A 13,145-nucleotide genomic window follows, 5' to 3' on the forward strand; every position below is an offset into this window, starting at 1 on the left:
AACAAATCATTAGTTTTGCAGAATTCTATCATGCATTCTCCAGCATCATTTCAATCACCAAGGCCATATTTTCCAACTACTGATCCTTCCTCTTTGCTACCAAACTTTATATTCCAATCACCAGTAGTAATAATCAATACATCTTGATTGCATGTTTGATCCATTTCAGATTAAAGAAGTTTGTAGAATTCTTCTATTTCATCTTCACTGGCTTTAGTCGTTGGTGCATAAATTTGAATAATAGTGGTATTAACTGCACTTCCCTGTAGGTGCATGGATATTATCCTATCACAGACAAGAGTTATACCTCATGACTGATCTGGATATGTTGTTTTTAACAATGAATGCAACACCATTCCTCTTCAATTTGTCATTTCCAGCATAGTAAACAATGTGGTCATCAGATTCAAAATGGACAATACCAGTCCATTTCAGCTCACTAATACCTAAGATATTGATGTTTATGCATTCCATTTCATTTTTGACAACTTGCAATTTTTCCAGATTCATACTTCGTACATTCCATGTTCCCATTTTCAATGGATTTTTACAGCTGTTTATCTTCATTTGGGTTTGTGTCCTGATGGAGTTGTGCCCCATCAGAAAATGAAGGTCCCGTGGGCTTTTCTCCCAGGGGCTTTACTCCATTCATGTCATCATGGTCAACTCTACTTTGAGGAGGCATCTCTTCCCCAGTTGCATTTTTAGTGCCTTGCAACCTGAGGGGCTCATTTTCCGGCACTATATCTGACAGTGTTTCACTGCTATTCAGAAGGTTTTCAGTGACTAAATATTCAGCAGTTCATCACTCTTTCTTCCTAGTTTGTCATCGTCTGGAAGCTCATCTGAAACCTGTCCACTATGAGTGACCCTGCTGGTATTTAAAATACCAGTGGCATAGCTTTCAGAATCACAGCATCTCACAAGCCACCACAATATGACAAACTGACAGATGAGTGGTAGAATGAAAGTATAATATATAAAAATCTGTTTGGTACAGCTAATGTACTACTTAGAATGAAATTTATATCCCTAAATACTTTAGATTAGAAAAGAAAGGACTTGAATCAAAATCCAAGTTTCCATCTCAAGATAATTGAGAAAGAAGAGAGAAAACAAAATAAAACAAGTCAGCAGCAAGGAAGTAGAAGGAAGGTAATAATAAGACAAGAGCAGAAATCAATGAAATGGGAAACAGAAAAACATGGTTCTCTAAACCAAAAGATTTTCTGAAATTAAAAGCTCTTTGTTTGAAAAGATCAATAAAACTGATTAACCTATAACAATACTGACAAAGATAGGAGACATAAATTACCAATATGAAAATGAAAGAGAACACACAGATAATAAAGGAATACTACAAACAATTCTACACACATAAATATGACAACTTATATTAAATGGACCAATTCCTCAAACACCAAAGCTACCAAAGTCTCCCAATCCTAATTACTTCTAAATAATTTGAATTAATAGTTTAAAACAATCTAAAGAATAAATTTATAGGTCCAGGAATTTCACTGGCTATTTCTACCAACCATTTAAGGATTAACACGAGTTCTACAAAATTTGTTTCAGATACTAAGTAAAAAATGGTCTCATTTCATGAGACCAGCATTAACACAATATCAAAACAGACAGAGACTGCAAAAACAAAACAAAACAAAAAAATGACAATAAAACAAAACAAACTACAAACCATAAAACCAATCCAAGCCAAATTAAACAAAACCAAAAAGAGGGAAAAAGAGAGCGTGAGAGAAAGAAAACTATAACCCACAGGTGCAAAAATCCTCAGTAAACTACTAACAAATGAAATCCTGTAATATAAAAATACAGTGATACACAATAGCCAATTAAAAATTATTGCTGTTGTTGTTAAGTGCCATTAAACCACTTCCTACTCATAGGGTTTCCAAGGATGGGTTTGAATGGCTAATCTGTAGTTAGCAGTGCAGTGCTTATCTTACAGCACCACACCAGGACTCCAATAAAAAAGGGTACTGACTTTCTTTGTAGATGACATAGTTTTGTTTGTAGAAAATCCCAAGAACATAGAAGAGCTCACAGAACTAAAATGTGAATTTACCAAGGTTTCAGGATATATTTCTAACACACAAAGATGAATCGTATTTTGAGGAGAACAACCATAATGGACATAGTGGGGATGTTCAACGATTGAGAAAAATGCAACCAATGTTACTAAACAAGTTTTGTAGAAATTGTTGAATGAAAAGGTAAACTGCTGTGTAAACCTGAAAGCATAACATGCAGACATTTTAATACTGTAACTATTTTGCTTGTGTTGGTGGTTATGTGCTGTGGAGTCTGTTCTGACTCATAGTGACCCTGTACCGGGTTTCCAAGGCTGTAAATCCTTTCGGGAGCAGAAAGCCTCATCTTTCTCCCACAGAACAGCTACTAGTTTGGAACGCTGAGATTTGCAGCCTGATTCGTAACCACTACGCTACCAGAGCTCCTTAACTATTTTGCATAGCGAAGAGTAATATTACTAAGCACTGCCTGAAAGCATCTTCTACACCTTGCCCAACTTGTCCTTGTTTCTTAAATGTATGTTTTGACTATTTTAAATTTGAATGTTAATAATTGCCTGGCTCTGCCTGGAGCCTGGACCCTGTTCTGTTAAGGAGTGACCATCTGGACAAACAGGCGCTAAGATAGTTAATTATGCCCTCCTTTGATATGTTTATTGGAGCATCATGACCAAATACCTTGTGATTTAGTATGAATGTTAGAAATGTAGCCCCCTTTGCAATTCTCGAATTAATGTCCACTCTTGTTGTTCTTAAGTGCCGTAGAGTTGGTTCCGACTCATAGCGACTCAGTATACAGTTTCTGAGGCACAGCTGGTGAGCTGAGAACTGCAGATCTTGTGGTTCAAAGACTTTGCAGTCCAGTGCATTAACCCACGATGCCACACCAGGACTCCGATGTCCACTCTACTTTTTGTTAAAGCAGTACAAAAAGTACTTGTAACAAAGTGTTATTTGAATACTGAATCAGCCTCTTGTTGTGGTGGTGGTTGGTTTCGACCCATGGTGACTCTGTACAGGGTTTCCGAGGCTGATAAATCCGTGAAACTGCTGACCTTGCGGTTCAGAGCCCGATTCGTAACCACTATGCTATCAGAGCTCCTTTGTTGTGGTACTCCTACTAAAAAAGTCTTTTCTCTTTCTTTGTTTACCTGGTGGATTCCTTAATTGGACTTGGTTGCTCCAGGCCATTGAACCCAAGTTTTGAATGAACAAACCTTCACTAAAAACACGATAAAATATTATTTCAAAAAATTAATTATATACTTATTGTTACGTGCCTTTGAGTCGGGAGTTGGGTTCTGACCCATAGTGACCCTGCATAAGGTTTCTAAAGAGCAGCTGGTGAGTATGAACCACCAACCTTGCAGTTCAAACTGACTTTGCAGTCCAGTGTATTAACCCACAGCACTGCACCAGGACTCCAATTATATATTAAAAATCAAAATTAGAAACAAAATACCATTTAGATTAGCTTCCAAAAACTAATATGAGATCCGAATGCTGAAAACTGCAAAATGTTGATAAAAGGAATTAGAGAAGACCTCACTAAAAGAAAGAAAAGGCATACTATAATCATGGATGGAAGATTCAACACAGTTAACATGTCAGTTATCTCTAAATTGTCTTAGTTATCTAGTACTGCTATAACAGAAATACAAGTGAATGATTTTAACAAACAGAAATTTATTCTCTCATAGTTTGGGAGACTTGAAGTCTGAATTCAGGGTACCAGCTCCAGGGAAATACTTTCTCTCTGAGTCAACTCTAAGTGATTGTCCTTAACTTCTTTCAACAAGGGTGTGCTTGGTATCCCTTGGAGGTCTCTAGGTGTTTTGGCATCAGTCTTCCCCAGGGTCTAAGAGGTTCACAGCACAGGGACACTGTGTCCAAAGAACACGCTCCTCTCTTGGCTTTTCTTTCTTAATGGTATTGAGGTCCTCTGATTTCTGCTTCCTTGCTTAATCTTTTTTATATCTTAAAAGAAGTGGACTCAAGATACAACCTAATCTTGTAGATTGTTTCCTGCTTCACTAACATAACTTGCTAATTCTGCCTCATTAACACCATAGTATTTATTACACAAAAGATAATTATACCAGATTACAAAGTGGAGCATAATTGCATAACATTGAGAATCATGGCCTGGCCAGGGTGGTAAATATCAAATATCTTTGGGAAAAACAATTCAATTCATAACAAGGTTTAACCCAATTCCTATTAAAATCCAAGTAGGATTTTTTTTTTTTTTTTTTTTGCACATATAGTGAAGCTGATGCTACAATTTATATGGAAAGGCAGTGGAAGTAGAATAGCTGAAACAATTAAATAAAACTGGAGAAATTACATGATCTGATTTAAAACTTACTATCTGGCTACAATAACACAGTGTGGGATAGAATAGAATAGAGAGTCAGAAATAGACCCATGAAATACAACCAACTGATTTTTCACAAAGGTGCAAAAACAGCTCAAAAAGAACGGATAGTCTTTGTGACATTGGTATTGGAAAAATTAGACATCCACTGGAGCGGAGGGTGGGAGGACCACAGGGAAAAAACAGAAAGAAAGAATTTCAGCTTAAACCTTACACAAAATTTCATTCAAAGTAGGTCGTAGAACTAAATGTAAGTGTAGAACTATGAAATTTTAGGAGATGTGTTATGGATTGAACTGTGTGCCACTATAATGATATATTCTAACTCTTGGAACCTGTGAACAAAACTTGTTTGGAAATAAGGTCTTTGTAGATGCTGTCATTTAACACGAAGTCACTGTGGAGTACAGTGGGGCCTAATCCAATCTAAGTGACGCGTTATAAAAGAGAAGAGACACAGACAGATAGAGAGGGACAATAGCCATGTGAAAATGCGGACAATAAAGAATTTTCCCTTAGATCCTTCAGAGAAAACATGGCCCCGCTGACACTTTAAATTTGGACTACCTGCCTTCAAAACTGGGCGCCCTTACATTTCTGATGTTCTAAGCTATCCAGTTTGTAGAATTTTGTTATGGCAGCCCTAGGAAACCAATGCAACAAAGAAAAATACCTTTGTGACTTAGAGTTAGGCAAAGATTTCTTAGATAGGACACTGAAAACACAGCCCATAAAATAAAAATTACTGAACTGGACTTCATCAAAATGAAACATTTTTTGTTTGTGAAAGATACTGTTATTAGACTTAAAAGACAAGTCATAGACTAGGAGAGAATTGCAAATCATATATACGGCAAAGAACTTCTATCTAAAATGGAAAAAGAACTCTCTAAGCTAACAGCAAGAAAAGGAACAGTTCAGTTAAAAAAATGGGAAAAAGGCTTGAATGGATTTCACTAAGTAGAATATATGGCTGAAAAATAAGTTTATAAAAAGATGATCACTAATCATTACAAAAATACAGATTAAAACTGTGATGAGATATGAATATACACCTGTTAATTTGACAAAGCTAAAAGTATATTGACCATACCAAGTGCTGACAAAGATACAAAGGAATTGTTGGAGTTTTAATGCATTGCTATTGGGAATGTAAAATGGTACAGTCACTCTGGAAACCAGTCTGGCAGTTTGTTAAAAAGGTAAACATACACTTAACACATGATCCACTAATGACAGTCTTGGATAGTTGTCTTACATAAACAAAAATTATGTTAACCCAAATACCTCTACACAAATGTTTATAACAATACATACATGTATAAAAATACCCAGTTCATTTTGACTTGCACAATCCTATGTGTGTCAGAGCAGAACTATTTTCCATATGGTTTTCAATGACTGATCATACAGAAGAGTATCACCAGGCCTTTCTTTGAGGTGCTTCTGGGTAGAATAGAATTTCCATTCTGTTAGATCACCTTTCTTTGGAATGGGCACAAATATGGATCTCTTCTAGTTGGTTGACCAGGTAGCTGTTTTTCAAATTTCTTGGAATAGATGTTTGAGTGCCTCCATTGCTGCCTCAGGTTATTGAAACATTTCAATTGGCTTTCTGTCAATTCCTGGAGTCTTGTTTTTTCATGAATACTGTCAGTGCAGCTTGGACTTCTTTCTTCAATACCATGAGTTCTTGATCATATGCTACCTCTTGAAATGGTTGATCATTGACCAATTCTTTTTGGTACAGTGACTCTGTGTATTTCTTCCATATGCTTTTGATGTCTGTCATTCAATATTTTGCCCATAGAATCCTTTAATATTGCAATCTGAGGCTTGAAATTTTTCTTCAATTCTTTCAGCTTGAGAAATGCTGAATAGCTCTTCCCTTTTGGTTTTCTAACTCCAGGTTTTGCACATTTCATTATAATACTTGACTTTTGTCTTCTCTAGCTGCCCTTTGAAATTTTGTATTCAGCTCTTTTTAGTTCCTCATTTCTTCCATTAGCTTTAGCTTCTCTGAACTCAAGAGCAAGTTTCAGAGTCTCTTCTGATATCCAGTTTGATCTTCCCTTCTTTTCTTGTCTTAATGACTTTTTGTGTTCTTTCTATATGATGTTCTTGATGTCATCTCACAATTCTTCTGGTCTTTAGTCTTTAGGGTCTAATGCATCAAATCTGTTTTTGAGATGGCCCCTAAATTCATGTGGGATGTACTCGAGATGAAATTTTCATTCTCATGGACTTGTTTTCATTTTTTCAGCTTCAATCTGAACTTGTATATGAGCAATTGATAGTCTGTTCCTCAGTCAACTTCTGACCTTGTTTTGATGGATGATATTGAGTTTCTCCATTGTCTCTTCCCACCTGTACCTATTGCCATCAAGTCAATTCCAACTCAGCAACCCTAGAGGGCAGAGTAGAACTGCGCCAGAGAGGTTCCAAGGCTGTCAATCTTTATAGAAGGAGACTGCCACACCTTTTTCCCACGTCTTCTCCCACAGATGTAGTCAATTTGATTCCTGTGTGCTCCATCTGGTAAAATCCACATGTATAGTTGGTTTTCATGTTGTTGAAAAACATATTTGCAATGAATGCTGTTGTTGGTAAGTGCTGTTGAGTCGATTCTGACTCATAGTGACCCTGTATAGGGTTTCCAAGGAACAGCTGGTGAGTTTGGACAGTAGTTCAAACTGACCCTGTGGTCCAGTGCTTTGTCCCTCAGTGCAATGAATAAGTCTTGCAAAAATTTTAAATCTCCAACATCATTTTATAATCAGCATCATATTTTCCAGCTACTGATCCTTTCTCTTTGTTTCTAAATTTCACATTCCAATCGCCAGTGATCAATTTCAGAATGAAGACGTTGGTAGAATTCTTCAGTTTCTTCATCATTAACTTTAGGGGTTGGCAAGTAAATTTGAATACTAGTGGTATTAACTGGTTTTCTTTGTATTTGTATGGATACTATCCTATCACAGACAGCATTGTATTGCAAGAAACATCTTGAAAGGCTTTTTATGGACAATGAATGTGATGCCATTCCTCTTTAATTTGCCATTCCCAGGACTGTCAGATTCAAAATGGCCAATACCCATCCATTTCAGCTTGTGACTGCCTAAGATATTGATCTTCATGTGTTTTAAATCATTTCCAATTTTCCTAGATTCATACTTCATGTATTCTAGGTTCTGATTACTAATGGATGTTTGAAGCTGTTTCTTCTCATTTGAAGCTGTGCTTCAACAGCAACGAAGGTCCTGAAAGCTTTGTTCCATCCACATCATCAAGATGAACTCTACTTTGCGGAGATAGTTCTTCTCCAGTCATATTATGAGTGGGCTCATGTTATGGTAGTATATCAGACAATATTCTGATACTATTCATAAGGTTTTCAGTGGCTAATCTTTTAGAAGTGGTCTGTCCCTTATTCTTCCTAGTCTGTCTTTGTCTGGAAGGTCCACTGCAACCTGTCCACCATGGGTGACCCTGCTGGTATTTAAAATACCAGTGGCATAGCTTCCAGCATCACAAGAACACAGTATGGCAAACTGACAGAGGGTAGCTTAAGAGACTTTCCTTGCGGTGATAAAACACTTTTGATTTGTCATTCTGGTGGTGTTTACATGAATATATCCATGTATTACAATTTCACAGAACTATTAACATATGCATGTAAAATACATGTAATACATGTAAAAACTGGCAAAATCCAAATTTGAATAAAGTCTGTACCTCAGTTAACAGTAATGAACTATTGTCCATCTACTAGTCTCAATAATGTACTATAAGTTTGTAAGAAATGATCATATAGGAAACCTGAGGAAATGGTGTACCGGAACTCTATGTATATTTTTGGAACTCCTTGCATGCCTGAAAATAATTTCAAAATACTAATAAAAAAACCACCTGATCAGTACCCAGTTTCTGAATTTGTTGTTGTTGTTGAGTTGACTCCTACTTATAGTGTCCTCATGGGTGCAGAGTAGAATTGTTCCATACCTTTTGGAAGTAGACCACCAGATTTTTCTTTTGAGGTGCCTCTGGATGGATTATAACCACCAACCTTTTAGCTAGTAGTTGAGTGCTTAACCACTTTGGTCTGCAAATAAATATTTCTAGTTCAGAACTAGCACTCAGTTCTGGAGTGAAGCCCCTCTTCTGCCTCTCTTTCATTTGAGTTATCCAATTCACCCTATTCCTTGTAAATGCTCAGTGAGATCGATTGACTTAGACATGGCAGTGGTGATGAAGGTGGGACAGAATCAGGCAAGGTTTCCTTCTGTTAGACCAGGACCTGAGGTTGTCATGAGTTGGAGTCGACTTGACAGCAACTAACAACGAATTGAAGAAGGTCTTGAAAGCAATTCAAAGAAATTCTGTTGTGCCCCAATCACTGTGTGAGAGAGACTGAAGATCCCTTTTCTAGGTTTTGTAGAATCATTAACACTGTTTCATTCATCCACTTCTCTCCTTGATTTTGCTTGAAAACCAATGCATTGTGGATCTTTGTGACTAAATCTGACCAATCAACACATGGTGAGCACATAGTTTATGCAAAATGAAACATAGTTTGTTTATTATTTTGATGTCTATAGAGGCTTTCTGCTCCTGTAAAGATTTACAGCCTCGGAAACCCTACACAGAGTTGGAACCAACTGACTACATGGCTCACCACCAGCACCATGAGTTTAGGACTCTTGGTGTGGCACTGTAGGATAAGCACCGAACTGTTAACCACATTGTTGGCAGTTCAAACACATCAGCCGCTCCTGGAAGGGTTGGTATGAGTCACAGCTGGCTTGACAGCAGTTAACAACAACAACACAGGTGCATAAAGGAGCCATAGTGGCACAATAGTTAAGCACTTGACTGCTAACCAAAAGGCTGGCAGCTCAAACTCACCTAGCAACCCTGCAGTAACTTCTGTAAAGATTACATCCAAGAAAGCTCAATGGGGGCAGTTCTACTTTGTCACATGCATATAAACAACAACAACAACATATGTACATAAACACCGGTAGATGTCAGAGCTGTCCTTAGAAGCATCCAGGGTTCAGGGCAATCCCCCAGGACCACTGTCATGGGCAAATCACTCTAGGTGTCCTCCTCAATGCCCTGAAGATTTGCCCCGCAGGTGCCCATAAATGAGGTGTATTTACTCGTTTGTTTGTTTTCTGTCTGTTCCACTTCACTGTATACTCCTGTCTTCTAGGAAGTCTCCATCCAAGCCAATGATAATGTCTGCAATATGAACTGGGTCCTACGGTGGTCACTACAGATTTCTGTCTGAACTGATGTACTTACAGTGGCATCAGCAGGGTTGGTGTCACTCAGTGCAGTAACCGTGGCTCTCTGCTTGTACCACACCATATAGAATCATTAGTAATGTTTGTTATCAGTTTTAATCCTAGAATAATGTGAGATACAGTTGTAAATTGCTTAAGTGTAATCTTTCTTAGATTATAGGAATGGCAACAACTATTGTTCTTGTGAAGTCTTTCTACATTGAATTACAACGTATTTTAGTGACCGAGTGGAAGCCTTTAAAATTTTTTCTCTCTCTCTTTTCCTTTGATTACAGTCAGATTTGGGCTTACAAATGAGATCTGTTCCTAATTGTGTCTTGAAAAATGTGTAGGTCAGTCAGACCAGGTGCACACAGTTCTTAATTAGCCTTATTTTAGTGCAAGAAAAGGCTCAACGCCTTTTTAATGATGTAAAAGCTGAACATGCAGCCAATGAAGGTGATTGTGATGACAAATTTGTTACCAGTAGGGGTTAGTTCAAGGAGCTCCGGTAGTGTAGTGGTCATGAATTGGGTTGCTAATCTCGAAGTCAGCAGTTTGAAACTACCAGCTGTTTCGTGGGAGAAAGATGAGGCTTTCTGCTCTTGTAAAGATTTATAGCCTCGGAAACCCTGTCCAGGGTCGCTATGAGTCAGAACCTACTCCACGGCACATAACCACCACCAGGGGTTGTTCAATCTTTTCAAAGTGAGGGCAAATTTACATAAGCATTAAAGAGTTGTCTATATGGCAGATGGTCATAACCCAGGGTCTACCTGTACTGCTTCATTTTCAAAAAGTTATTGATCCAGGTCCACAAGTACCAATGATCACAATATTGTAGCTAAAACCCCAGAAAACCTGGCAAAATCATTGACTATGAAAAGCAATGAAAGCAACAGAGCATGCTTGCCACTTGTGCGATAAAACCATGTGATTTGAAGTGTCATTGTAATTGAGTAGTAATGGCAGCTCTAACCAGAGTACATTCTTCTTGTTGTTAAGTGCTGTTGAGTCAGTTCTGACTCATAGTGACCCTGTATAGGGTTTCCTAGGCTTTGAATTTTCACGGGAGCAGAAAGTCTCACCTTTCTCCTGCAGAGTGGGTGGTGGACTTGACCTTGTGGTTTGCAGTCCAGTGTTTATCATATGGAGCCACCACACTCCCAACCAGAGTGCATTAGAAAGTTCAGAAAGTCAATTAGCATGGGGATTTAGCTTTGTAGGTATATTAGTTCATGAGTGGTGCTGTGGGTTAATGCGCCAGACTGCAAAGTCACTTTGAACTGTAGAGTCGATGGTTCAAGCTCACCGGTCTCTTCTCAGAAACCCTATACAGGGTCACTATGAGTCTAAGCTGACTCGATGGCACTTTACAACACCAACAGAGCTCATTTTATAAAAAATGTTTTTGTTGTTACAATTAACTACAGAGATATTTTTATTGAAAAAATAATAAATTTATTCGACAACACTGTACAACAATTTTACAGACAGTCATTTTGGTGTTATTCTCTCTTACAATGTCACCCAGTGTGCTCCATGCCCCCTGGGTCCCCTAGTGATGCCACCATGTAGTTGTAACAACACCCTGTGAGGTTCTGCTCAGTCGGACAGAAGCCCCCAGAATGTTTGGTCACCTAGTTTGGATGTCACCATGTTGCCATTAGGACCCAATGGGAGGACTTGTCAAATGTTATACTGCAATCCAGATGATACCCATTGTGACAGAGGGTCCTGTTGTTAAATGCTCAGTGGTTCTGAGTCATAGCAACCCTGTATAGGGTTTCCAAGGCTATAAATCTTTACGGGAGCAGCACGTTTTATTTTTCTCCCATGGAATGGCTGGTGGGCTTGAACTACTGACCTTGTAGTTAGCAGCCCATTGCTTATCCTACAGAGTCACAGTACTCCCCTGTTGGTTGTGGTTGGCGGTTATGTGCCGTGGAGTCAGTTCCAACTCATAGTGGCACTGTATAGGGTTTCTGAGGCTTTATGGGAGTAGAAAGCCACATCTTTCTCCTGTCAAACCGCTGGTAGTTTTTGAACTGCTGACCTTGAGGCTAGCAGCCTGACTCACAACAACTATGCTACCAGAACTCCTTAGTATTCCCCTAGTGCACCCTAAAATTCATTTTCCTCTTCTTTTGTAGGAGAATCCCTTCTTATTTTGTGAGGTGTTAATATGCCTAGTGCATAGACCGTATTTTCCAGCTTCCTATGTAGTTAGGTGTGACTCTGTGACTAAGTTTTAATCAATGAGATACACAAAGAGGTTGTTAGGTGGGACTTATAGGAAAGCATCTTAACATATAGACAATGGTGACTTTTGCCCTTCTTGCTTCTTCTGCCTCCTGCCTGAAATCCACACGTAGCAGCTGATTTTCCAGCAGCATTCTTTAACTTCAGCATGCAAGTCAGAGCTAAAATCAGGTAATAGAGTCAAATGATTGAAGGAGCCTTGGTCCTTGGTGACCATTGCTATGCCAACTCAGAACTACCTACCTGTCAACTATGAGGAGTTGTCAAAAAATAGGATTTTTCCATTAACTTTTTGAAGTATCTAGTATCTTCTCTCTACCACTCGTCTGTCAGTTTGTCATACTGTGGTGACTTTTGAGTTGTCTGAAAGCTATGCCACTAGTATTTTAAACACCAGCAGGGTCACCTATGGTGGACATGTTTCAGATGAGCTTCCAGACGAAGACAGATTAGGAAGAAAGAGTGATGAACTACTTCCAAATATTTAGTCACTGAAAAATGTATGAATAGCAGAAAAACACTGCCAGATATAGTGCCATAAAATGAGCCCCTCAGGATTGAAGGCACTCAAAATGCGACTGGGGAAGAGCTGCCTCCTCAAAGTAGAGTTGACCATGATGACGTGAATGGAGTTAAAGCCTGTGGAAGAAAAGCTTGAGGGACCTTCATTTTCTGATGGGGCACAACTCAAAATGAAGAGAAACAGCTGTAAACATCCATAGAAAATTGGAACATGGAATGTACGAAGTATGAATTTGGGAAAACTGGAAGTTGTCAAAAATGAAATGGAACGCATAAATATCAATATCTTAAGCATTAGTGAGCTGAAATGGACTGGAATTGGCCATTTTGAATCTGACAACCACATGGTTTACTATGCCAGAATGGCAAATTGAAGAGGAATGGTGTTTTATTCTTGTCAAAAACAACATATCCAGATCAGTCATGAGGTACAACTCTATGACAGGATAATATCGATGCACCTACAGGGAAGCCCAGTTAATACCACTATTATTCAAATTTGTGCACCAACCACTAAAGCCAGTGAGGATGAAATAGAAGAATTCTACCAAATTCTTCAATCTGAAATTGATCAAACATGCAATCAAGATGTATTGATCATTACTAGTGATTGAAATGCAAAGGTTGGGAGCAAAGAGGAAG

Source organism: Chrysochloris asiatica, unplaced genomic scaffold, assembly GCF_000296735.1.
Source record: "Chrysochloris asiatica unplaced genomic scaffold, ChrAsi1.0 scaffold00146, whole genome shotgun sequence".
Classification (NCBI taxonomy): Eukaryota; Metazoa; Chordata; class Mammalia; order Afrosoricida; family Chrysochloridae; genus Chrysochloris; species Chrysochloris asiatica.